Source organism: Neomonachus schauinslandi, chromosome 7 (assembly GCF_002201575.2).
Source record: "Neomonachus schauinslandi chromosome 7, ASM220157v2, whole genome shotgun sequence".
NCBI lineage: Eukaryota > Metazoa > Chordata > Mammalia > Carnivora > Phocidae > Neomonachus > Neomonachus schauinslandi.
Genome location: NC_058409.1, coordinates 43,410,254 through 43,436,177, shown reverse-complemented (window position 1 = coordinate 43,436,177; position 25,924 = coordinate 43,410,254). Strand labels below are relative to the sequence as shown.

Here is a 25,924-nt window from a genome sequence, read left to right as displayed (position 1 = left end):
CGAAATGAAACCAATTATGACAAAATTATGTTACTCAAATAGAAACACAAGTTGAATCAGGAATATTTAAGTTTTTGACAAGAAATATTAAAAAGAGATACAGTAACATTTTAGCCATTAATTGATCATCTAATCTAGTGTAGTTCTGGGAAGGGAGCTGCTTTATAAACCTCCAAGTTTTACATATGCTGATAAGGGACCACAGTCTATTATAACAACCTCATATCTTTAGGAGCTAGTAAAGGCTAATTTTCTGTTAATATAGTTAATAATGAACCATAATTGATTCTATTACCAATGGTCTCAAAAAGACAGCTAGTCATTTAGCCCATCTTTTCACAATCACAGACTCACAAATACTAATGCTAATTTGATTTACTATGTTCAACTTTCGCAATTTTCAACTATTCTCCACCAGCTAATTTTCTAAGGCATTACAACAAAGACTCTTTTTTTCTCCTACCTTTTTATAGGTTTTCTCTCCTGCTTTGTTATGATCCTTCGCTTCCCCAATAATTTCCCCTCCTCCACATATTTGAAATGGTACAATCAACCTCAGACTTGAAATAATCCTCCAATATCCAATCCAGTACAAGTCAAGGGTTGTCTACGTATGCTTATCATGGAGGAAATCTAAAGCATGGAGGACTTCTTAGGTTTCATTTAATCCAACCTTCCCATTCCTCCATGCATATGTATTTATATGCACATTTCACACTGACAAATACTTAACTCTACAAACCTAACCTAGTCTGATCTCTGGCAAGGAAAAAAAACAAACCATTAGTACATTCATCATTAATCCAGCAAGCATCTGTAGAAGTTTTCCTCTGGTGGACTCTTGTGTATGTCCAAACCTCTGTCGGGCTAACTGAATCTTTGGGTTTTAAATATTCGGTTTAAGTATTTAATACTTTAATATTTTTAATATTAAATATTTTAAATGATTGGTTTGAAAATTAATGAATAATAAATAAAACCTTTAAGTATGTTTGAACAAAACCCTCATATTTATTATCACAGAGCTAAGCTCAATCAATCTTTTCATATGAAAATAACTCTGAGGAAGGCATAAATCACAGCGATCTTGCAGAGGTAAACCTATCTGTTTGTGTGTATGTGTGTGTGTGTGTAAATATAAACAGATGTGTATATGTATATAAATATGTTTTTCAAAAACTTGGTCATACTTTTCTGTGGCTTGCTTTTTTTCTTAATATGTTACAAATATCTTTCTATTCCAACTAATAGATACCAATTTTACCAATTTAATGGCTAGTTTACCTCATTTATCTTCTGTTGTTCAACATTTAGGCTCTTCTGGTTTGCTTGTACACACATCTTTACATACTTATCTGAGATCTACTCATTCAACTGGGATGAATTTCTGCAGGTCATAGAGTTAAACCTTTAAATATATATTGACAATTCGCCCTCCAGAAAGGTGGTTTTATTTTGCATGGGTAGTGTATGAAAGTGTCAAATAACCCATCCAGTACAACTCAGGTTTTTCTTTATATGATAGATGAAAAGAGGTATCTGGTTCCATTTGTATTCTTTGGTTACTAGTAAGGTTGAAAATGCTTTCATATGTTGAATAGTCATTTCTCATTTAGTAAATTCCCAGATCACGTTCTTTGTTCACTCTTATATAGTAAGGAGACCCTTTATTATGTACATCTTCAGTCTTACAAATGCTTTTCCCGGTCCGTATTTGGCTTTTAAACTTGTTCCCAGGATTTTTTTCTGGCTACTTTGTATGCTAGTTTTTAAAAAATAAATGTTAAAATCAGTTTTTAATACATTTCAAAAACTAATTCCATTTGGGGGACTGATAGAGGTTTTGTCAAGTTTTGAAAACAGTTTTAAATGTTGGGTATGGACTCTGGGCAATGGAAGCTCCTTTGGCCGTCTATCATTCATTGAGTGCCTCCATATGGCAAGTGTTAAGCTAGCCGTCATGGGGGCTACTAGAATGTTTACACCTGATCCCTGTCTTCAGATCTACGCAGAACAAACAAGCAACACAACTCCTCACAGTTGACTATGAGTAAACATGAGAGGATAGGATAGTGGTAGCTTTGGAGTTGAGAGTCTGACAAACTGGTTGTTGAGAGGAACTTGGGGGAAGATGTGTGGTTGCTGGTGAGCCAGCTGGTTTGCTTCAGTGGCATGACTGGTTTAACTTGGGGATTTTGTAGATGAATGTGCCACCTTCAATTACACCCTGTGTCTCCTTCAGGGTATATATCTATTCTGATCCAGTAATGGATTCTCCCTTGGAGCAGAGTGCCGACTTGGTCCTACTAATCCTGGCCATCAGGATATTTTCTTCACTCAAACAAAAGCAATGACCTGATCTAAGGTACTTTACTAGGGAGAACGCCTGCCGATCTCTAAGATTTCCATCAAAATCATAGTTTGCCAAGGTGTAAGCTGACCGCATCCTTTATAGGCGTGTGGATCAGCCAGCTGGCAAGTCCTGGCCACTACTCTCACCAGGCAATCAGCCAACAACACAGCACTCTGAGCAAGATTCATTCCCACTGCAACATTTATTCTATTTTATTTTCTGAGGTGTTAGCTGCATTCTGTTAATTGGGACCTTTTGCAAAGTCTTTCAGACACTTTGAAGTGTCCGTTCTCCCATCAATTTCTGGTGAAAATTTATAGTCCTGTCACATGGGTCTTCAGCAAGAAATCTGTAAAAAGAGTGAAGGTGATTTTTTTTCCTTTACCTAACTCAGTGTAGCAGAAATGAGGCAGTGGAACTGTCAGTCATTTCTAAGGATGCCAATTTTCACTGCTTGACAATCTTAAATGTAAAATTTCAGCTATTTGATGATATGCCTGAACACAGCCCATCCCCCGGATCCGATGATAAGTGTTGAACAGCAGGTTTGGGGCCCTTTGCTTAGGCATGATAATTTAGGGAAATAGTTAGCTCATCAAAATTGGCTGGGTGCCCTGTTTTCATATTATCCAGACAGAAGTCACTGAACCACAACTTTGCTGCTTAGAAACAGGTACTAAACGGGAGGGAGTGGGGAACTATGAATAGTTACCATAACCAGTCATGAAGTGCACTTTACACTCAAGGATGAACTATCACATGTTAAGTTGTACCCACAGATACGTCTGGGAGAGCACTCCACAGATCTGCTGGCCGAACTCTGGTCTTTGCCAGCCAGCTGACCTGAACCAAGACCGAGGACACTGGGAACCAGAGGTTCTTCGCATGTGAGAGAGAAAGCCAATTGATGGCTTCTAAGTTCTCAAGCTCCGTGTTCTGAGGACTTGGTTGAAGAACTACATTCATCATGTCTCCATTTGGGTAGACTCTACTTTTAAAATGTCACTCTTTAAAACGAGAAACCTAAAACTCATGAAGCAATGACTATTTATTCAGTCTCCACATGTGGTTCAGCAGAGCATGCCCTCTGTCTCACCTTAAGAAGTTCACGTGTTCACAGTGGGTGAATAAAGGCCGGGCACAACTACCCATGGGCTGAGATAAGAGAGGTGAAGAGGACTGTGGGGTTTGGAAAATCACAGATGTGACCCTTTCCAGCTCCTTTGTTCGAAGACCGAGCCCGTGAGTGCTGGCTGGAGACTGCAAGCGGGTTTCATGGAATATTCGGCATTTGCTGAGAACCTTGCACGAACGTGAGATTTCCAAGAGATGAAACTGAGGGAATTCTAGGCAGAGAGAACAGAATAAACACAGATGCAGACATAAGGAAGTTCAGACAATATTTAAAGAATTCCTGAACTCAAACACCTAGAGACAACAAATCCAATTTGTTTGCAATCCAGGTTAAGGTATTAATTTATCTTTTCTGCAAATATTTATTGACTACCCACTGTGTAGGACACACCACACTTGGCGCTATAAGACATCCAAAGATGACTCAGGAAGTTCAAGTATAGGTTTAAACTAGGATTTTAAATAATAAAAGAAATATATGCATATTTTGCATAAAATATGGAAAACAGAAGAGGACAAAGAGCTAAATTAAAAATCACCTACCTTATTTAAGTTTATAGACTTTGAAAGTAATGTCTCATCTAGCCCACAGAAGCAAAGATATAAATTTGGATGAATACAGAAGCAATCACTGATTAGCTCAAAGCAACATTTAAATTGATCTTTCCAGTGAAAAGGCATTAGAAAAAGCAATCTAAAGAACACCTGTTTAGATGCAGTAGAATCAACAATTAGGTTCTTCAGGGAATGAGGAGTTTTCAGCTGCCTTTACTCCAACGAGAGGCAATAGAGCTTAGCATTTTTATTACTGTAATCAAGAACATTAAGGGGACCAGAGGAAAATATTCACACCCACCTCTTAATCTTCAAGAGGAGGCAAGTCCCTTAAGCCACTCACTTAATTAAGCACAGGCTGGGGTTGGGGGAAGGGGTCCTCTGTAGGATTCTCCGTGTGACTCTTCCTCAGAATCTGGGCTCTAGACTTTAGAGCAAAAGAAAAAAAAAAAAAAATACGGTTTCAACTTCCAGACCCAAGGAGACCCAGGCAGTGAACGTGACTGGCGTAGAGGCGGAAGAGGTATGCTCAGTGCCTCCATATGGCCTCTAGTCTAGAGTGGGGGGTGCCATCCCCCAAGTGTCAGTGTACAGTGGGCGCTGCATGGCTCCAGGGAGCGGCATTCGCAGAGACCCTGATGGACGTGCCAAGCGGGAAAGCGTGGCTTCACCCCTTCCTGTCCCCTCTTCAGATGCCTTCCTAATAGTAACAGAAATAATGGTAATAACAGCCAGCATCTATTTAGCGCTATGTGCCAGATTCCATGCATTTTCCGTGCAAAATGCCACTGATTCCTTGCAACCACTCCATGAGCAAGTAATATAAATATCCCCATTTTGTAGATACTAGAGTGATCACCCAATAAATGTATTATCCCAACTGGGACACTTTTTGAGAGCAAAAGGAGGTGCTGTTACTACTGATAGTGGGACAACAGGTGTAAACCAGGACTGACCCAGGTGAACCAGAGCACGTGGTCCCCCTGCAGATAAGGCTGCTCAGGTGCGGAGTCAAGGCCAAGGATACTTGGCAGTGTTAACCTCAGAATGTTTCCACTGAACAGCTTTCTTCCTTGTGCCAGGCCTTCCTGTGCTTCAGTGTTTTTATCTGTAAAATGGGGGTGATGAAACGACTTCATACAGTTATGGAAGGATTTAACCAGGGTGAAGTACCTAAGGGATGGATAAGAACTCAAAGCAAGAGCCACTAAAAACCTCAGTTCCCTCTCTAGTGCCCCTGCAGAGTCCAGGCCTCCGGAAGCTCAGGCAAGGCCCTTCACTTCTGTGGCCCTCAGCTGGTTCGTGCAGGTTAAGAATGGGGCTGAACTGAGGGCAAACATTCCTTTCCACTCGGACAATCCTCCTTCTCTGATTCCTCTGGAGTTCATCTATGTTCACCCACATGCAAGGAGAGGAATGCCCCCCTCTCTTCTGCTTTTAGTTCAGAGAATGGAGTCCTTTTGCTTATGCTTACTTTCATTCTCTAGTGCTTTCCCTAGGTGGTGGAAATGGTGAACCTGGGAGACCTTTCTCTCCCCTCTTCTTTCCGTTACCTTTTGCTTGTGCTGGAGCTCCTGATGTGGCTCCCTTTTCAATGACAGGGAGCAAGCTGTCAGGCTGGTCAAGGAATCCCGTTTGGATCACGCCTATGACCTTGTCCTTTCTTGGAGCCACAAAATGTCTGTATGAGAAAAAATAGGCTACAAATTGCATTCAAAGGTCACATTATAATGCCTATGTGAGGACCATTTTTCCTAAGAACAAACACTGGAATTTCATTGAGAATGAAACACAGGACTGTATCAAAGGCAGTGGGCGGAAGGAAGAGCATGCAGGCTTGTGCTTAGGAGATGGTTCCTCGCCGCCACCACCACAAACCCTCGGGGCAGGGTGGCCTCCAGAAAAAGGCAAGGACACTGGAGCATGCTTTTTCCTTTCCTCCTGCCCCCCCTCCCTTCCATATCTCAAAGATAGTAATGGAGCACCAATGATGTGGCTTTCAGGAACTGTGCTAGGCTCTGAGGGTTGGAGTAGAGGAGAAAGTAGATAGACACAGTCTCTGCCTTCACAGAGCTTCCATCTTCAGGATGAGAGAGAGGAAAATCTAATTACCACATGAAAATGTGTCAGTGGGACCCTGAGAAGCACCGTGGAGGAGAACTACATCGTGCCATAGTGAGGTCTGACCTAGTTAGGGAGGCCAGGCAAGGTCTCCCTGAGGAAGTGGGGAGGCTCCTGCGGAGACGGGAAGGATGAGTTGGCATTCCGGGCAGAGGAAGCAGCTTGCGCAGAAGCCCTGAGGTGAGAGGAAGCTCTGAGGGTTTGAAGAACTGAAAGAAGGTCAGAGTGTCTGGAGCTCTGAGAACAGGGGGATGGGGTACAGGATGGGGCTGGAGAGGGACATAGGGCCTGTAGTCCTCTTTCAGCATTTAGGATTTCCCTAAAAGCCACGGGGAATTTCTCCAAGTGTTTTCAGCAGGAAGTTGAAGGATCAGAGTTTATTTGAAGATGATTGCTCTAGGAAAATAGGTTCAAATGAGTCAAGAAAGGAAGCGAGGGAATAAGGAAATAAGGAATCACGGTAGCTAATGTTTATGGAACATGTTTTACTACGGGCCAAGTATTGGCCTATGAACTTTATACACAGCTCATTTAATCCTCACACAGCCCTATGGGCCAGACGCTACTATCCCTCACTTTTCACGGAAGAGGAGACTGACACACAGGAAAATTGGGCCAGCACTGGTTAGCTAGAAAGTGCTGGAACCAGGCTGTGACCCAGCGGTCCATCTCCAGATCCCACGGCTCAGCACTCAGTCCCGACAGCACAGATGCTCCTTCCTGTCCTCAGGCCAGGCAGGAGCCGAGGTAGTAGCAGGGGGCTTGTCCCTGGCTAATGGCTGTGGACGGACAGACCCTACAGCTATTAAGTGGCAAGAACTGAAAAGACTCAGGCCGGCAGCTGGAGTGAAGAGAATCCCAGGTTCCTGTGTGGGAAGAAGGTGGGAGGGGTTGCAGCAGAGGGGGCTCCGGATGGGCCCAATTGGAGGTGGGGAGCTTGGGTGGATTGTAGGGACCTCCTTACAGTTCTGGACCTAAGGAAAAGAAGACAGCTTTGGAAACCCAGTGTGAGCGCTCAGGTTTTCTTGCCTTCTTCTCCTCTTAGTGGGAATTCCGTGCGGTCTGCTAAGACTGAACCACTTAATTCTCTTCTTTTAAAAGCTAGGCCTCCGCCATCTCTTTCCTGCTTCATTTATTCAACATGGTGTTTAAATTCTTTTAGTTGGTAAAAGGTTTGCTTTCGCTCTGACTGCATTCCTAGAAATTCTGTCTGAATTTTGCTTGGATTCACATGCCCCTGGATTGCATCCCCCCTTCTCAGAATTAATCTGAACAAATAGCCATGTTTTCTAGCTTCCAAACACTGCTCCAAACGACGATTGATGCTCCTAATTCTGACGCTGGTCAGCTTTGAGCCTCAGAAGGTACACACTGTTTTATCTCAGCGGTGCACTTCAGGTATCTATGTGCTCAAATTTAAGCAAAATGAACTGTTCTTACGTACAGCTGCCACTAAAATACATTTTTAAATACACAGTTCCTACTCTCTTGCCTCAAGATTAGTTTTGGAAAACTTGCTAAAAAACAATCTTCTTACAGATTTTTTTTTCTTTTAAGATTTTATTTATTTATCTGAGAGAGAGAACGGGAGACAGAGAGCATGAGAGGGGAAGGGTCAGAGGGAGAAGCAGACCCCCCGCCGAGCAGGGAGCCCGATGTGGGACTCTTCTTACAGATTTTAAGTTCAAACTACTGGACCACACAAACCAACTTGGCAGAGCTGTTCTCTGATACACAGATGTGCATTTACACACACACACAGTTTTAAAAAGGAAGATGAGGGGATGCAGTATTGCAAAATTTCTGTAAATTCTAAAATCTATCACCAGACAGACAGTTTTAACAAATTAGTCAGAATTATAATTCTAACTTTGTAGGGTACCTCTGGCTAAGCTATCTCTCCCCTAATGATTCCACAAAAGCAGCTAGACTCCATTTAGGCTTCTTTGTTAAAATGCATTGGGAAGTGGGGGTAGATCGTGCATTCATCAGTTCCTGTAATGGTTACTGGGTGCTTACTAGTGCCAGAGACTGTGGGAGGGGGCACAGTGATGTGCTAGAAGGGGCATAAACTCCATCTTGAATTTCAATCTTATTGGGAGAATCGGACTAAAGAAGCAATCAAATTCAGAGTTCTTGGAGGAAGAGAGCTGTAAGCCAAGACCTGAAGGATGAGTAGAAGTTATCCTGGAGAAGAGAAGAAGGAAAAAGAAGAGGCAGAGGGAATGCCATATTCAAAGACTCAGAAGTGAGCAAGAACGGTGGGCATTAAAGAACTGTGAAGTCCAGTAGGCCTGGGTCTTAGAATGCAAGAGAGGGGTTGGTGAATGAGACCAGGTCCCAAAGGGTCTTATAACCATGTTAAGGAATCTGGAATTTATCCTGAGGGTAGAGGGAAGCCCTTGAAAGGGTTATAGCAGGGAGTGTGGAGAATCGAATGAGGAGAAGCTATTTTAATGACCCAGAGAAAATGGTGGCCTGAAATAGGATAGTAGCTGAGGGGAAGATTCAAAGGGTTACTGGAAGGTTGGCCATAGGAGAGCAGGGGAGGGGCGAGGTGACAGGACAACTCCCAAGTCTCTGGCGTGGCCAACTGGATGGATGACAGAGCCATCCACTGAGAGAGAGAGGGCATGGGGTACCTGATGGGGGGGAGGGGGCAGAGAGAGTGGTGTCAGACAGGTTTCTGCAGGCTGAGGCTGAGGTGCCTGTGGGACACCCAAAGTAGATGACCACTACCAGCAAGGTAGTTATTTAATTCGCTAGTTAGTTATTGAGGGATCTAGACTAAAGATAGAGACATGTAACTGAAGCTAGCTGAAGGAGCAGATGAGAATGTTCAAGAAGAGGTGTCCAGTGATTTTAGCAACATGGAAGTCACTTGTGATTTTGAAGGGGCAAGTTCAAGGAGGGTGTGGAGACAGAAGGCTGGTTGCAGGGCGAGCACAGGGAGAGGAGCAGGTAATAGGCAGCGTAGACATCTCTTTCAAGAAGTTTAACGAAAAAGGAAAAGAAGGTCTGGGGCAGCTGCTGGTTTTAGATCTGGGAGACTCTGGTGAATTTAAGTATCAATGCTAAAAATTCAGGAGGGAAGAAGGGGCTGAGAGCTCAGCAAAGAGAGGCATAGGGGAAGCTGGGGATGACATCCAGGGACTGGGGAAGGTAAAGAAGGTGGAAGGATAAGTGTGGGAGAGGAAAGAGCATAGGCTTGGCTGTGGGGATGGGCTGAAGATGTTCTCACTGAGGTTTCTATTTGTCTGTTAGCGCAAGGCAAGAAAATCTGTTAAGATGGAACTTATTCTTGGGCGCCTGGGTGGCTCAGTTGGTTAAGCGACTGCCTTCGGCTCAGGTCATGATCCCGGAGTCCTGGGATCGAGTCCCACATCGGGCTCCCAGCTCAGCGGGGAGCCTGCTTCTCCCTCTGACCCTATCCCCTCTCATGCTGTTTCTCTCTCTCTCAAATAAAAAAAAAAAAAAAAAAAAAGATGGAACTTATTCTTTTCCTCACAGTTAAAAAAAATCCAAAGTAAAACAAGATTTCATTTTTTTACCTATCAGATTGGCCAAAATAAAAATATTCACTAAGTCCACCCCACTATGAAGGATACCTTCTTTAATCTATTTCTCATGCATACACAAGAGTGTCTACTAGGGAAAATGAGGGTTCATTTTACTGATCAAGGTGAGTGGCCACAGGGGCCGGCCGAGAGGAAGCATTACTTCTGGGTGTGTCTGCGAGGGTGTTTCCAGATGCGATTAGCATTGGAATTGCTAGGCTCAGTAATGTAGATTGTCCTCCCCAGTATGGGTGGTTATCACCTAATCCCGTGACAGCCTAAGCAGAACAAAGGCAGAGGAAGGAGGAATTTGCCCGTTTTTCTTGCCTCACTGCTTGAGCTGAAATGTGTCATCTTCTTCTGTCCGGGGACTGAGATTTACACCATCAGCCCCCCTGGTTCTTAGGCCTTCAGATTTGGGCTGAATTACACCACTGGATTTCCTGCGTCTCCAGCTTAGACAGCGTATCTTGAGACTTCTCCGTCTCCATAATCGTGTAACCAGTTCCTCATAATAAATCTATGTGTCTATATATATCCTATTGTTCTGTTTCTCTGGAGAACGCTGACTAATATAATGCCCATGCTCATTTTTCTACTAGGTAGTTGGTCTTTTCCCTATTGATTTTTAAGAGTGGAGAAGGTTTGAAGTAGGCTTTACGGAAGAGAGAAGACATGAAGAGGGTTGGTGTTTAGGGCAGCCACCAGGCTGCATCCGGAGCTAAGTACAGAGCTCTGCAGGCCTCCTCACATTGAATAGCTTTTCCCTCAACTGTCTGTTTGCAGCCTGACCTGTGATTTCTTTCTCCTAAAGGTTTACAATTCCCTGAGGCCATTGCTGACCAACAGGCCTGCAGTCCGAGTAGGAAGGAAGGAAGGCCCTATTCTTTTGAGTTCCCATTGTCAGCCTGTGGGTGGGTGGGAAGGAGGGAGAAGTGCCTAAATCCCTGAATCAGCTCCAGGAATGGACTTGGGGCCTCGTTGCTGGGTTTTGGTGTTTACTCTGGGCACCAGTTTCCCCTACTTGATCTAAAGGGTGTGGCCTTCCAGACCCCCCAGTGAACCAACCCATATCAGCTCTACTGGACACTGTCCTTCTGGAGGCAGATCTTGATGCTGGCTGCCCCAGCTGGGTGCCTTCCTACGTGTAGTGACAGCTACTCTCTTTGTCTACACACAGTCCTAGGCCCAAGGGCCAGACAGCACAGGGCTGAGGATGCAGGCAGGGTGGGACTGGGCTTCCTCAGCAGGTAGCTGTCTCCCTCCCACCCTTTTGCATTTTCCAGAGTCCCACAGATGGGAGTTCGGAGCCTGGAAGGCGTGAGAGGCCAAGTTATGGAAAAGTAAATGGAAAGCCCAGCACGTACCCTTTCCCAGGGCAGAACTTCGAGCTTCCGGCTACTCATGAAACCTCAAAGTGGTGTGCAATGTTTTGTAAAGCTGTCATCACAACATTCAAATCACAGAGTTAAGAATGGCCTAAGTAATAAAAGGATAGAAACACATTTCAATCATTTATTAGCACACAGGATGTGCCAGGTGCTGTGCTAAAAGGCTTTACATACATTGGCCCTTAAACAACCCTATAAGATAGTGACCATTATTATCCCCATTTTACAGATGACAAAAGTGGGGCTTAGGGCTGCTAAGTAACTCTCCCTAAATCACAGGGCAAGTAAATGGCAAAGAAGGCATTTGAACCTAGCGCTAATGTGGAAACTCGCAAACCCAGCATTAGGCTAGGGCATTGTGCGTCCTGCTGAGCCCATCAGTGCAGATGTGCCCAGGGAGGCCCTAACTGACTGGCGAGTATACTTGACATTGCTCAATGCTCTGCAGATTCCTCTTTTCCTAAGAAAGAGCCCTCCCTAAGAGTTCTGCCCCAGGAAACTCAGTCACATCACAGGTTTTCAAAAACAGACCCACCTTAATAAACAGACACTTTCCCTGAGTCCACCTGAGCCTCTCCTGTTTGGTGACCAGATGAAGGACATGCCCTGGGTGCATGATGGCTCCACCCACTGCAATAATTACAAAAAGGGAGATTCACATCACAGGTCCTAATATTCAAATGCATTGGAAAGGCTAGCATTTTTCAGCTAACCTTTCATAACCATTGCTTTTAGATTCCACTTCTTTATTTTTTTTATTATGTTAGATTCCACTTCTTTAATTAAAAATAATTTCTTGTCCCCACCTCCTATCTAACCCTTTTGCTTGTGAGTGGAGGTTTAAGCTTGGAATCCTGGCATCCATGGAGATTTGACTTTGAGCTAACAGGTGCTGGGGTGCAGGCCCATAACTAGAATCCAGAGGGACACATTATTTTCTTTTTCAACCCTCTTGATGGCTGAAGGTGCTAACCATGTCACTATGTAGCAGCTGAAAAGGAAATTGAGCACAAAGAAAAAAATGACACACCCCTCAACCCACTGTTTAAAAAGACAAACATTCAAAACATGTGGACTGTGGAATTTTTTTTAAACTTTTTACTTTTATTGTTTAGGTTGACGCTGATCTGAAAGGATCGCCTTTCTTTGTAATATGCACTACTGTAACAGACATTTATGAAGACTGAGCCACATGGAAATGAGAAGATGCTCCTACCAGCAAATTATTATAGTCGGTTAACTCCTCCAAAAGATAGGCAATTTTGTAAAATTGTTCCAGTATCTGCTTCCCCTTTGTCTCAAGAACCCAACATTTAGAAAATTCCTTCAAAATTTCTTAAGCCACAAGTAGTACATGCCTTCTGAAATGCTAAAAATGCCAAAACAGTATTTTGATTTTCAAAGCTCTCTCTCTACTGCAAGTTCCTGCGTCATTATTGTAAATGTCCTCGGGGTGGGGAGAAATGAAGTTTTTTTTCCATGGGTAGTGGAGGTGACTCCAATCATAATTTTTGGTTACTAATAAAGAAAAGTGCAGCCAACTGAAATGGCCCCAAATAAATTGTTGTTGAAACTAGCATTTTTAAAATTGGTATAGTTGGAATCTCAAAGGCTTAGAACTAATTTACAAATGGTAAGTCACAGAGGAAGCTCAAAGAGGCCTCACCTTCCAGGTTGGGATCAAGGAGCACAGCTTGGCATCCGGTGGGTCCCTCTTTGAGCAAGACAACAGGGACTGCCCGGATGGGGTTTCTAAGCTTGAGGAATACACTTCTTAAAGTCCTTTATTACTTTCTGGTTCTGTTTTCTATCTTGAGGGGGATAGGCGTACAGGGGCAAACAAGGAAGGGAGGAGCAGAAAGGAAAATATATCGCCCAGTTAGAGAAACTTGATGGCATAATATCCCAATGGATGTGAACTAAATTTAATTGGCAGCTGTGCCCAAAGAAGGTCACTTCAAGAGGAAAATTCCAATTTGTGGAGTGCCAGGATTATAGAGGTCAATGGCAACTCCTCTCAAGTTCTAAGAGCTGTTCCTTCGGTTCTCTGCCCTGCCTCTCTGTCACCAGCCCATCCTCACTCTTAGGCTACACTGTAATATGATGTAAAAGAAAGCTATGTCTGAAGAACATGTCCTCCCCAGGAAAGGCATTACATTGTCTGTGATAGGGGAGCCAACAGTGTCTTTGGAGACAGGACCAGGTATGAACCCTGGCTGTCCCAGGTACAAGCTATGTGAGGCAGTCAAAGTACTTAACCTCTCTGAGTGTTAGAATGCTTGCACGGAGCACTGGGTGTTATACGCAAACAATGAATCATGGAACACTATATCAAAAACTAATGATGTACTGTATGGTGACTAACATAACATAATAAAAAATAAAAAATAAAAAAAATGAGTGTTACACCAGTCAGAATGGCTAAAATTAACAAGTCAGGAAATGACAGATGTTGGCGGGGATGCGGAGAAAGGGGAACCCTCCTACGCTGTTGGTGGGAATGCAAGCGGGTGCAGCCACTCTGGAAAACAGTATGGAGGTTCCTCAAAAAGTTGAAAAGAGAGCTACCATATGATCCAGCAGTTGCACTACTGGGTATTTACCCCAAAGATACAAAAGTAGGGATCCAAAAGGGTACGTGCACCCCGATGTTTATAGCAGCAATGTCCACAATAGCCAAACTGTGGAAAGAGCCAAGATGTCCATCGACAGATGAATGGATAAAGAAGATGTGGTGTATATATATATACAATGGAATATTATGCAGCCATCAAAAGGAATGAGATCTTGCCATTTGCAACAACGTGGATGGAACTGGAGGGTATTATGCTGAGCGAAATAAGTCAAACAGAGAAAGACATGTATCATATGACCTCACTGATATGAGGAGTTCTTAATCTCAGGAAACAAACTGAGGGTTGCTGGAGTGGGGGGTGGGGTGGGAGGGATGGGGTGACTAGGTGATGGACACTGGGGAGGGTGTGTGCTCTGGTAAGCGCTGTGAATTGTGCAAGACTGTTGACTCTCAGATCTGTACCTCTGAAACAAATAATGCAATATATGTTAAGAAAAAAAAAAAGAAGAAGAAGAAGATAGCAGGAGGGGAAGAATGAAGGGGGGGAAATCGGAGGGGTAGACGAACTATGAGAGATGATGGACTCTGAAAAACAAACTGAGGGTTCTAGAGGGGAGGGGGGTGGGAGGATGGGTTAGCCTGGTGATGGGTATTGAGGAGGGCACGTTCTGCATGGAGCACTGGGTGTTATGCACAAACAATGAATCATGGAACACTACATCTAAAACTAATGATGTAATGTATGGGGATTAACATAACAATAAAAAAATCTTCAAAAAAAAAATGAGTGTTAGAATGTTCATCTGTGAAGTAAGTACAGTGGAACCTGCCGTGTATATTTTTGAGTGTGACTGTGAAGGAGTACATAAATGCAAGCTTTTGAAGTCCCACTGCCCGGGTTCTCATTTTTCCCTGACCATTTTCCCACTGTGTGACTTCATATAAGTAACTAACTTACATGTGCCTTATATAAACATTTCCTCGTAAGTTCTTTTAAAAATTAAATGAGATGTTGGTACACCTCTTGCAAGTAAGGATCTCGCAGAGTAAAATGCTTAATATATATTAGCAGTTATTATTATTAAATAACATGTGTAAAGTGCCTAGGATTTAGCCAGGAAGGTATGTTCTATAAATGACTAATTATACTTACTAGTTCAGGGGCACCTGGCTGTCTCAGTCAGAAGAGCATGCAACTCTTGATCTCGGGGTCATGAGTTCAAGCCCCACGTCGGGTGTAGAGATTCCTAAAAAAAATAAAAAAACTTAAAAAAAATTATACTTTCTAGTTCAAAAGCTGTAACTGGTGTATTTTGAAACATCTTCACTTATTCAAGCTAAATACACAGGAACATCTCTCTGTACTTTTTAAATGTTGTATTGAAGTAGATAACACACAAACAGTAAAAGTGCAGACATCTCAAGTATAAATTTAATTATATATTAACCCATGACTTTAGAATCGAGAAGCTTTCTCTGCTGAGTCTGTCAATTAGAAGAAAGATTACTTTATCTAATTAAAATGACAGTTTTAATCAGAGAGAGAAAAGCAGAAATGTAACACTGAATATACACAATTTTTCTTTTTACCAAGAAATAGCACACGTTTTATTCACATAATTATCCACCATCCTCACTCATATTTACGGATTCCTATACTCTGGTTTCTCTTCAGATCGTATAAATCTTTCGCCTTTTTTACGTATTCCTTGGATTCACTGGAACATTGGCAGTTGCCAAGCAGAAGTGACCCTTTCATAAAAGTGCCTGTGAGTTTGACCTGACTTAGAATATTAAAAATTTTTTTCTTTAATTGATTACATTTTACAGGAAGTTCAACAGCTTCTCTTGAAAAGCTTGACAGACAGATGTTTTGCAACTGAGTGAAGCAGAAACACCAATACTTCCTGGCTGTCAATATTCTTTATTCTGAAAGATCTGTCTGAATTCACCCATCACAGGCAAATGACAATTCCTCTTAACGACTCCTATACCTAGCAGTTGACATGTTTATTTTGACAATGATTCTAAAGCTCATTCTGATTTCCAAAACATTCAAATGTGAAAAAGCAAACGTCTTAAAACTGAGGAAACATTATTTTGATACTTTGCAACATACATTTCACTAAAAGCAGTATTAGGTTGTCTATGTGTAAAAAAAAACAAAAAGAAAACTGTACCAGACACTGTGATTAGGCCTCTACTTGGCTTCATATTTTGGGAGCTAAGTTGTACTAGGAGCAGGAGATTCAAAGTGACAAGTCCTGAGTATTTTCTCCAATGCAAATATTACTCGAGGCAACTTATCTTTCATATTAATAATCATCATCTCTTTGGAGTGCCTACTCCGTTCTAAGGCACTATGCTATGTACATTATCTCCCCTAGCCTTTATAAGAGTTCTATACAGTTAGTATAATTATTTATAGACAAAGAAGGCTGAAAGAGATCATTGTTTAAGCTAAATCATCTAGATGGAAGATCCTGAATTTGAACCCAAGCCTGTCAGACTCCGACACTTAGACTCTTTCAAGTACACCCAAGCTTCTTCAGTTGTAACCTGTTAAGTACATCTAGTGTACTCAGGATACCAAAAATGACTCCAAAGGGGTAGAAGGAGTGGAAAGAGGATAAATGTTTATATCCATACGTGTGTGTGTGTGTGTGTGTGTGTACACACACATACACAATATTTCACTGGGGAATTTCCTTTCACTGAAGCTACATAAAGCTTAAAAACTTCACTGCTGTAGACAGTTGGACAGAAGGTCAGATTGAATTAGTGAAAAGTATAAATTGCAAATTCATTTTAAATAAGATAGATTTTCGTAATACCATATGAATTTCAAAGTGGATTCCCACCCATTGTCTTCTTTCATGTTCCTACGAAGCCCTTGAACTAGGCAGACATTGGTGTTATCAGCCTAATGTTACAGGTAAGAAAAACAAGGCCCTGAAGAAGTTAGGTGCCTTGCCTATGGTCACAGAGCTATTTGGTGATAAACCCCCAGCTCCCTCCTCTGCAGGGTGACCTAACAAATTCCTTCTGAATTACCAGATAATTATTGGATAAGAATGATATGTATTCTTATATTAATTATTCATATATGAGATTGCCTCAAGCACTCAAAGATGTATTTCAAACATTCCCCTCGTAAGCTCATTTACATCGCTCTTCTGTACTACTTAGGAAGGCAGAGTTTGCTAAATGAAGGAAAATTTCTGCCCAGATCCCAATCAAGTTATTATAAATTCCAAATTAATAGGGCCTAAATAAATAAGAACTTATTATGGGGCTAAAAGCTGATAATGTTATTTGTTTCTGATATCTTTTTTCATTTGCTTCAGTTCCAATTGGAGTATTTTATCTACTGCCTATTTTTTTGTTTTCTCATTAGAGAAACAGGGCAAGAGAGGCACACGAGGAAAGAATTACTCATATATGAATAAAATTAATAACCTGAAATTATAGAAGGGGGCGGAGAGGCATCTTTTTGGTAATTTATCTTAATGTTTAGTAACAGCAATTTGCAGTAATGCAATAACTGATCTTTACTTCTCCGGAGTACGTGTTGCGTTTATCCGTTTATGCTTTACTTACATTTTCTCATTACTCCATTTGTTAAATTATTTAAACTTAGAAGACAACTTCTAACTTACTAACAGTAAAGCAGTCTTCTGAAATGGGAGTCACGCAAATAATTATTTCATTTTTTTATCCAGATTTTTGGGAACCAAGATTTTTTTTTTAAGATTTTATTTATTTATTTGAGAGAGAGAGTGCACACAAGCAGGCAGAGAGGTGGACAGAAAGGCAGGCGGAGAAGCAGACTCCCCGCTGAGTAGGGAGCCCCATGCAGGACTCGGGCCCAGGCCTTTGGGTTCATGACCTGAGCTGAAAGCAGACGCTTAACCTACTGAGCCACCCAGGCGCCCCAGGAACTGAGATATTTTTGTCACTTACCCTGGGATTTATAGGCACTAAAAAGCTCGAGATCATTTACCACCCGGCACAGGGAACTCAGCTTTAAGGACTGTGAGAACTTACCTCTCTAAACTAAACTTTATATAAAAGTCATCTGGGTGGAAATGTGGTTTTCCTCATGCTGGGTTTCCTTACACTTCTGAAGAAGTCCTAAGGGATTAAGATGAGTGAGAGACAGACCGATAGCATGAAAGGCCCAGTGCTCTCAGAGCCATTTCTTCCCTGATTAAAAAATAATGAATTTTTTGTTTGCTTGGTGCAAGGAATAAACACTCCTGGATTCCCTCTGTTCCGTGGCTCTCCCTCTGGTCTACAGACGCGCCACAAAGGCTTCTCTGTTCCTTCCCTCGATCGCATTTCTCATTCAGACGTCCTTCCTGTTTGGGGTTCTCTTTCTTACTTCCATTTGGTTCTTTCCTTTCCTGTATGGGCTTCTAAGTTTGTGTTCAGGTTTCTCACATTTTTCTATTTTTGAATTGTTTCTTTCTGCAGGACCATCTCTGTGTCTCACTTCTTTATCACGTTGCTCCCTATTTTGTATCGGGTATTATTCATCGTCTTTGTTTCTATTTATTTCTCTTCTTCTAGCTCTGATTTCTTTATCTCAGGGCCCCTTGTTTCCTCTCCTTGATTCTCCTGTTCCCATCTCGATGCCCTTTGACCAAACATCCCTTCCCTAACCCCAACTTAGAGCCACTAAAGAAGTATTCCGTCTAGACTGGAAGAGAAAGAACAGAATAGCAAGAGAATAGAGAGGTGGTGGACCGAGCCTGGGAAGGGCAAGTTTAGTCATGCTAACGACTTCCCCATCCTCCCAGGGTCCTCCACCGTCTGCAAGTGTCACAGCCAGGGACCGAGGCAACACAAAGGATAGGAAGCAGGAGGAAGTCAAGGTGAGTGCTGGGGCAGCGACAAACTCGAAGCTGTTCCTTAAATACCGCCAGGTCAGCATTCATCCGAGACTCTACAAAACAGGACTATGTTTAAAGTCTGGAGCCACTCAGATCAGCTTCCCGGCAAGCTAGAACCCAAACTCTCTAGAACTTAAAACCCAAGGTCACTATAATCCGATACTGAAGGTAAGTATAATCAATGTTTCCACTTGACCCTAAGTTACTTCAAAACCACCTCTAGCGGGGTGCTAATGCCCCCCTCCAGAATACACATCTTCCTTCTCAAGACGGCTGTGACCCAGCCCCACTCTTGACATTTTTTTAAATTTTTAAAATATTTCCAGATATGTTTATAAATAAATCACGCCTTTTAGAACCGCCTTGCTGCCACTCAGTTGTATAGTGGAGGAAAACTCCGTGACAGTCACCACTGTGGGAAGTTTGTTTCTCTCTTATCCTTCAGGAAAGAAGAAGAAGACGAAGACGAAGACGAAGACAAAGACGAAGAAGAAGAAGAAGATGAAGAAGAAGAAGAAGACGAAGACGAAGAAGACGACGACGAAGAAGAAGAGGAAGAAGAAGAAGAAAAAAAAGGAAGCATAATAAATTTTTAAAAGCCAGATGAACAACAAGCTCTCAGAAAAACAATTTTACCAGCCCAGTAGTAGTAGTAAGATGACCAAATGTACAAACTACGTGACCTTTCCTCCTTCCCCTCCCGACACCTGGGGTGACGAGGGTGGCCCAGGGTGGCCAGGGCGGGTCCTGAAGCATTGTGCAGTCATTAGTTTGGGGGCAGCAGGGGCCAAGGAGATGCTTTTCATTTCACTTTGGAGCGCTGCTGGGGAAGGATGATGACAGAGCTGACTTCGTTTTTCCTTTTTCAGGCAGGTGTCACTGTGTTGATTTTGAAACTGAGCACCAAGGAAAATACCTCGCCTGTTCAAAATCTTCAAAACAACAACAAACCTGCACTTTTCACATGTTTTTTATTTTGACAAGTCTTTTTTTTTTTTTTCCTTTTTAGGGTGAGGTAAATAGGGGAAATTACCCTAAGTTTGTAACACTGTTTGCTAGGATCCTCTCTAATGGCAGTCCTTGGGCTCCTCTCACCCTGGCCTACTCTGAAGACAAAGGAGAGAAGAGCTGGGTCTTAGGGACAATGAAAACAAAGGTTCAGGGCTGAGGCCTTTGTCCAACTTTACACAGATCGAGGTTGGGTGTGAGGAGAGTGCATCCCCGGGCAGCCAGCCTTCCTGGTAAGGCAGCTTTAGGTCTGGGTCTGCCCGCTCAGGGCTGCCTTCACAAGGGGACCCTTTGGTCCAGGGGCTTCTCTTTAATAACATCTGAGGATTTTGGGGTTTGTTTCCTGGCTTCTTTTAAGAAGATAACAAAAGGATGAGCGGAGAACTGAATCCATATAACAGAATGACACACACAGTTAGGAATAAATTATATTCCCACAAATATACATACAAAGATTAAGCACTGGCATTCCAATTTAGTGGTGATGCTTCCCAAGAAAATTTTAAAGTAAAATAAAAAGAGAGAAGAAACAAAGCAAAAAGTCCTTGGCCAGATAGGGTCCAGTTCCTGGTATTCTTGAGATTTTCAGTTCTGTTTCCTTGTGACCCTCTTGCCCCTAATTCCTGTCTCCATGGTTGGCATTAGATGGGTCACTGCCTGGTCTTAGGACTTTCATTCCCTTTGGTGAATCCAGCGCTGTCTCTGTCTCCATTTGGTAAAAAGTTGTGCTTTTTATTTTTTTTAAAGATCTTATTTATTTCTTCGAGAGAGAGAGAGAGAACATGAGTAGGGGGGAGGGGCAGAGGGAGAGGGAGAGGCAGGCTCCCCGCTGAGCAGGGAGCCCCATGCGGGGCTCGATCCCAGGACCTTGGGATCATGACCTGAGCCGAAGGCGGACGCTTAACTGACTGAGCCACCCAGGCATCCCTAAAATGTTGGGCTTTAAGCATCTGTGTGCACAGTGTTGGCTCCTTGACTCCTGCACAGAGCCAAGCAATGGTCCAAGTTAGGACCATATGCTCCCTCCCAGCCTCTACACTGGCCTCTGCACCTCTCCTCTCTGCCATGCTACAGAGGGAGGGTTTACTGGCTCTCTGCACTCCACAGAAAGAGGACTATCTCCAGGCTGAGGGTTCCCAGAAAAATCTACCACCATAGTGGAAAAGCCACCCCTGATACTTATTTTGTCACACAAATATCCACTGCTGGAATGGGCTGAGGTTTCTCCCTTCATTTTTTCCAACCATTGTTAAGGATTCGTGACTTGAGCGGATCTATTAATTTCCTAAGGCTGCCATAACGAAGTATCATCAGGTGGGCGGATATCTACTTAATAAATAGAAACTGATTGTCTCACGGCTCTGAAGGCCCAGAGTCCAAAATCAAGGTGTGGGCAGGGCCGTGCTCCCTCTGGAGGCTCTGGGGAAGAATCTGTTCCAGTGGCTCAGTCGTTAAGCGGCTGCCTTCGGCTCAGGTCAGGATCCCAGGGTCCTGGGATCGAGCCCCGCATTGGGCTCCCTGCTCCGCGGGAAGCCTGCTTCTCCCTCTCCCACTCCCCCCTGCTTGTGCTCCCTCTCTCGCTGTGTGTCTCTCTGTCAAATGGATAAATAAAATCTCAAAAAAAAAAAAAAAAAAGAATCTGTTCCAGGCCTCTCTCCCAGCTTCTGGTAGCCTCAGGCATTCCCCGGTTTGTAGATGCATCCTCACTCCAATCCTCTGTCCCCTCACCATGTTCTCCCTGTGTCTTCATCTTCTTCCCTCTGTGCATCTGTCTCTGTGTCCAAATTTCCCCTTTTTATAAGGACACCAGTCAACGGCCTCATTTTCACTTGATTAAATCTATAAAGACCCTCTTCCCAAATGAGGTCACATTCTGACCTTTGCAGGTTAGCACTTCAGCATATCTATTTTGGGGGACACAATTCAGCCACCATCAGTAGACAAACTTACCCTATAAATATTGTCTCAACCTACAAGGAAAACTGCTCTCTCTTGTTTGGTGTGCCAGCACGTAGAATGTTCTGGAACTAGAGTAATAACAAGATCCAAAAAATAGGGGTACCTGGGTGGCTCAGTCGGTTAAGCGTCTGCCTTCGGCTCAGGCCATGATCTCAGGGTCTTGGGATAGAGTCCCATGTTGGGCTCCCTGCTCAGTGGGGAGTCTGCTTCTCCCTCTCCCTCTACTGTTTCCCCCACTTGTCTCTTTAGCCGCCCCCCGTGTCAAATAAATTAAAAAAACTTAAAAAAAAAAAAAAGAAGAGCCGCCCGGTAGGTTATATCGTCGCCTTGGCTGTAGGAACCTCCGCTTGGCCCCTTCCCCTCGTGGGCTCTGCTCAGCCTCCTCTTCCAGTATCCCTGAAAGAAGCGGTCATCTGATTGGTACTTTCACCTGAGGTTTCTTTCCTCAACTCCCAGCGCCTGGACACATCCGGGCTGTTTTTCCTTGCTGTTCCGGTGGCTCTCACCAGTAACAAGGAACTTCTCCTCATTATTAACGGGGATAGGGAGGAGTGCTGAAAAATGTGTCAACACAAGTACTAGTGGTGGCCCAGGAGCAATTCACACTCCTTATGGTACAGCTGTGATGTAAGACTGAAAGTGACATTTAAGTGTGCTGAGATCCTGAAATGAAAAATAATTAAAAAGAGAAATCGTCGGGATTGGATTATTACTGCATTCTCTTCATAAAATCAGAGCACATTTGTGTTAATGAACATCTTGGGTTCTCCTAATTTTCTAGGCAATATTCATACCAAATGCACGATACAAATCTTATCCTCCAGGGCTCGCACAATGACGTGGTTAATCACCTTTTCTTTGCATAGTACTCCTCCTGCCTCACCAGATTCTCTTATCGTCCTCCTAAGTTAGGGCAACAGATATGATGAGTAGGTGAGAAAAATGACAGGGTTCAAATTGTGGGGGGATGCATGGGGGCCTGGGTCTCCAGCCTGTGTCTCCCATCCTTCCAGCAGGCTGCACAAAGTGATGGTGCATGGATAAGACATGTTGATTTCACTTACAGGTTGGGCTCGTTTTCAGTGTCTTATTTGAACGTTCTGTTTTTGATTTTTATTTTCCAGTTTTTCTAGTTGGGTCAGCCTTGGGTAGATAAGTTGGATCAGAGGAGAGATCCCAGTCTGACTACAAAGGCTTCCCTGGCAGGTGGGATTTAAAAGGGAAGGCGGTGAGAGTAAGCTTGGATGAGCCAGGTGAGAGCCAGCCAAACCCTTGTTTTTGCATCGAGCAGACGGGAGCACTTCATGCAAAAGGGAGTGGGAGGACTGGATTTCCTTTCTTTTTTTTTTTACTTTTCCCCTCACTTGGAAAAATTTATGTTTTTCTTTCTGATAATTCACTAGCACTGTACAAAAGTAAACAGTACAGAGAAAGTGAAGGTTTCTACAATGTCAGTATTTCTCCACCCTGGCTATGGGCAGCTACACTGACAATGGTTCAAGTTCTTTTCGTCCAGACTTCTTAATACAAACACTGTGTAGGTCTACAGCTTTATCTAGATATAAATAGGGTCATTACCAGGGTCATAACATTCTGATTTTTCTACACTTTCTCTTCTTACAGTGCAGGGATTTTCCCGTGTCAAACCATGAAGGTGTAACCTATTTAAACAAACAAACAAACAAACAAACAAACTACATTTCATCTCTTAAAATAAAGCAATTCTTGGGGCACCTGGGTGGCTCAGTCGGTTGAGCAGCTGCCTTCGGCTCAGGTCATGATCCCAGGGTCCTGGGATCGAGCCCCTGCATCGGGCTCCCTCCTCGACAGATAGCCTGCTTCTCCCTCTCCCTCTGCCCGCTGCTCTGCTTACTTGTGCTCTCTCTCTCTGTGTCAAATAAATAAATAAAATCTTTTAAAAAAATAAAACAAAATAAAGCAATTCTTGCACAGATTCAAACCATACATAAAAGTATAAAGTGCAAAGCAAAAATCTTCCATCCTTTACCTCGAGTCCTTTTCCCTGAAGGTAACCACTATTTAACTACTTTAACAGTTTCCTATATTTCCTTCCAGAAATGTAAAAATGTAATTATTAACTCCCTATACACGGACATATAGATAACTCTTACTCTGTTCTGTACCTTGCTTGGTGTATGTAATACATCTTGAGATTTTAAAGACTCAGTGTACACAGAGATACCTCATTGTTTTTGACAGATGTCTAATATTCCATTGCATGAATATACCATTATTTAACAGTGTTCTGTTAATGGACATTTAAGTTGTTTTAAAATTTTGTATTAAAACAAATGTGGTCCTAGGGGCGCCTAGGTGGCTCAGTTGGTTAAGCAACTGCCTTTGGCTCAGGTCATGATCTCAGGGTCCTGAGATCGAGCCCCACATAGGACTCCTTGCTCAGCTGGGAGCCTGCTTCTCCCTCTCCCTCTACCTGCTACTCCACCTGCTTGTGCTCTCTTTCTCTGTCAAATAAATAAATAAATAAATCTTTAAAAAAAAAATAAAACAAATGGTCCTAGAGTAAACATCCTTATACATACATACATCTCGAGATTTTAAAGACTCAGTGTACACAGAGATACCTCATTGTTTTTGACAGATGTCTAATATTCCATTGCATGAATATATCATTATTTAACAGTGTTCTGTTAATGGACATTTAAGTTGTTTTAAAATTTTGTGTTAAAACAGATGGTCCTAGAGTAAACATCCTTATACATACATCCATCTCTGTATACAGAATAAGACATCAGTGCTCACGTCTCCACCCTCTCACCAGCCCTGGGCATAAGCACTTTATTTACTGATTTATACTTTTAGAAAAACTTTTGCTGATTTGTCCATTGATATCTTGTTTTAGTTTTCATTTCTTTGATTGTTAAGGAATCTAACCCTATTTTATATGATTTGTTACCCTTAATTGCCTGTTTATAACGTTTGCTTGGGTGTTTATTAGAATAGTTATCTTTTATTTATTTATAAGAGGAGGAATGTATTCTCATGAAAACATGACTACAGAACTCCAAGGATGGATCTAAGAAGGTTTAAAAAAGCGATTATTCTTTACATATTCATAATTCTCTCATAAACTCAGCACAAACCAGGCTAAAGTTTACACCTGTTAAAGAAAAAAAGGATGCAGAAGGAAAGAAGAGCTTGTTTTCCAGTGTCTCTTGCCTTCTGAAGAGCATTTTTTTTTTTTTAAGAGAGAGAGAAAGAAAGAGATAGAGCCTGGGGGGAGGGGCTGAAGGAGAGGGAGAGAGAATCTCAAGCAGGCTCCATGCCCATTGTGGGGCCCCACTCAGGGCTCCATCTCACAACCCTGAGATCATGACCTGAGCCAAAACCAAGAGTCGGATGCTTAACCGACTGAGCCACCCAGGCGCCCATGAAGAGCATTTTTAAGGAGGTAGTGAATATGCTAAGGAAATCATTCTTACCAATTTAACACACGTTCCTCATAAGCAAGTCTCTGCTATCCTATCTTAACATACATGTAAGTAAAAGTAATAAAACAATTCTATGTGATAGACTTCTACTCATTCTGATTCCTCCTCAGTTCAAATTACTGAAGTTGTCTTATAATACTTAAAAACAAACCCGTTTACAGAGCCAGTGACATCATAATGATTAGAATTGCATTCATTTTCACTCCCTCACACATTTTCCTACTGGATGAGTGGCTTTCTTGTTTAAATATGGAATTCAGTGATCATAAAATGGATTTCATCCAGATACAAAATATGAAAAACTGAACTCATGGGAAATGACCCTTGCAGTGCACACCACCCTCAGGCTTGAAGGATTTTCTATTTCATCAACTGTAGAGGAGTCATAATAATAAAACATAAAATATTATACAAAGATTAGAAAATCAAGCGTCGCATAGCACATAATTCCTCCCCAGCATTGTTTTCTTAGCCTAATGCATTCTCACTCATTCTCGGCACCCACAGCCAGTCCACTTGGCCTGTCCCCAGGAATCACACCCCTCGGTTGAGCTAAGGGATCCATCTCCGTGCTTCCAGAGCACTGCATGCCTTTCTCTTATCACTTTCTATACAATTTTGAAATGACATGGGATGCCCTGTTTGCTTGCTAGCTCTGCAGGTCAAGGACCCCGTGGTGCTCATTTTTGCATGCCTGCCAGCTCCCATGGTACCTGGCGCTTAATGGGTTTTCAGTTATTACTTGTTTTGTTGTGTTACTGTTAATATTTTGAACTATGTGGAGAATCATTTTGCTCCCCATTTTTGCTCACTCGTGGCAAACACCCCTAACAGCGACCACTGCCCCTCACCTTTATCCTTGCTGGTAGAACCTTGATTTTGTTTGAAGTTTCACTCTCCACAAAG

At 42.7% G+C, this 25,924-nt stretch overlaps 1 long non-coding RNA gene across 1 annotated transcript; it reads right to left on the bottom strand.

Moving 5' to 3' along the window:
- Positions 1-1,686: 1,686 nt before the first annotated feature.
- Positions 1,687-14,851, bottom strand: LOC110591126. Its single transcript, XR_002481006.1, has 4 exons — positions 14,840-14,851; positions 5,596-5,723; positions 4,344-4,469; positions 1,687-3,699 (listed from the first exon to the last, which is right to left on the bottom strand). It is a non-coding gene; the product is annotated as an uncharacterized LOC110591126 (long non-coding RNA).
- Between the last annotated feature and the right edge of the window lie 11,073 nt (positions 14,852-25,924).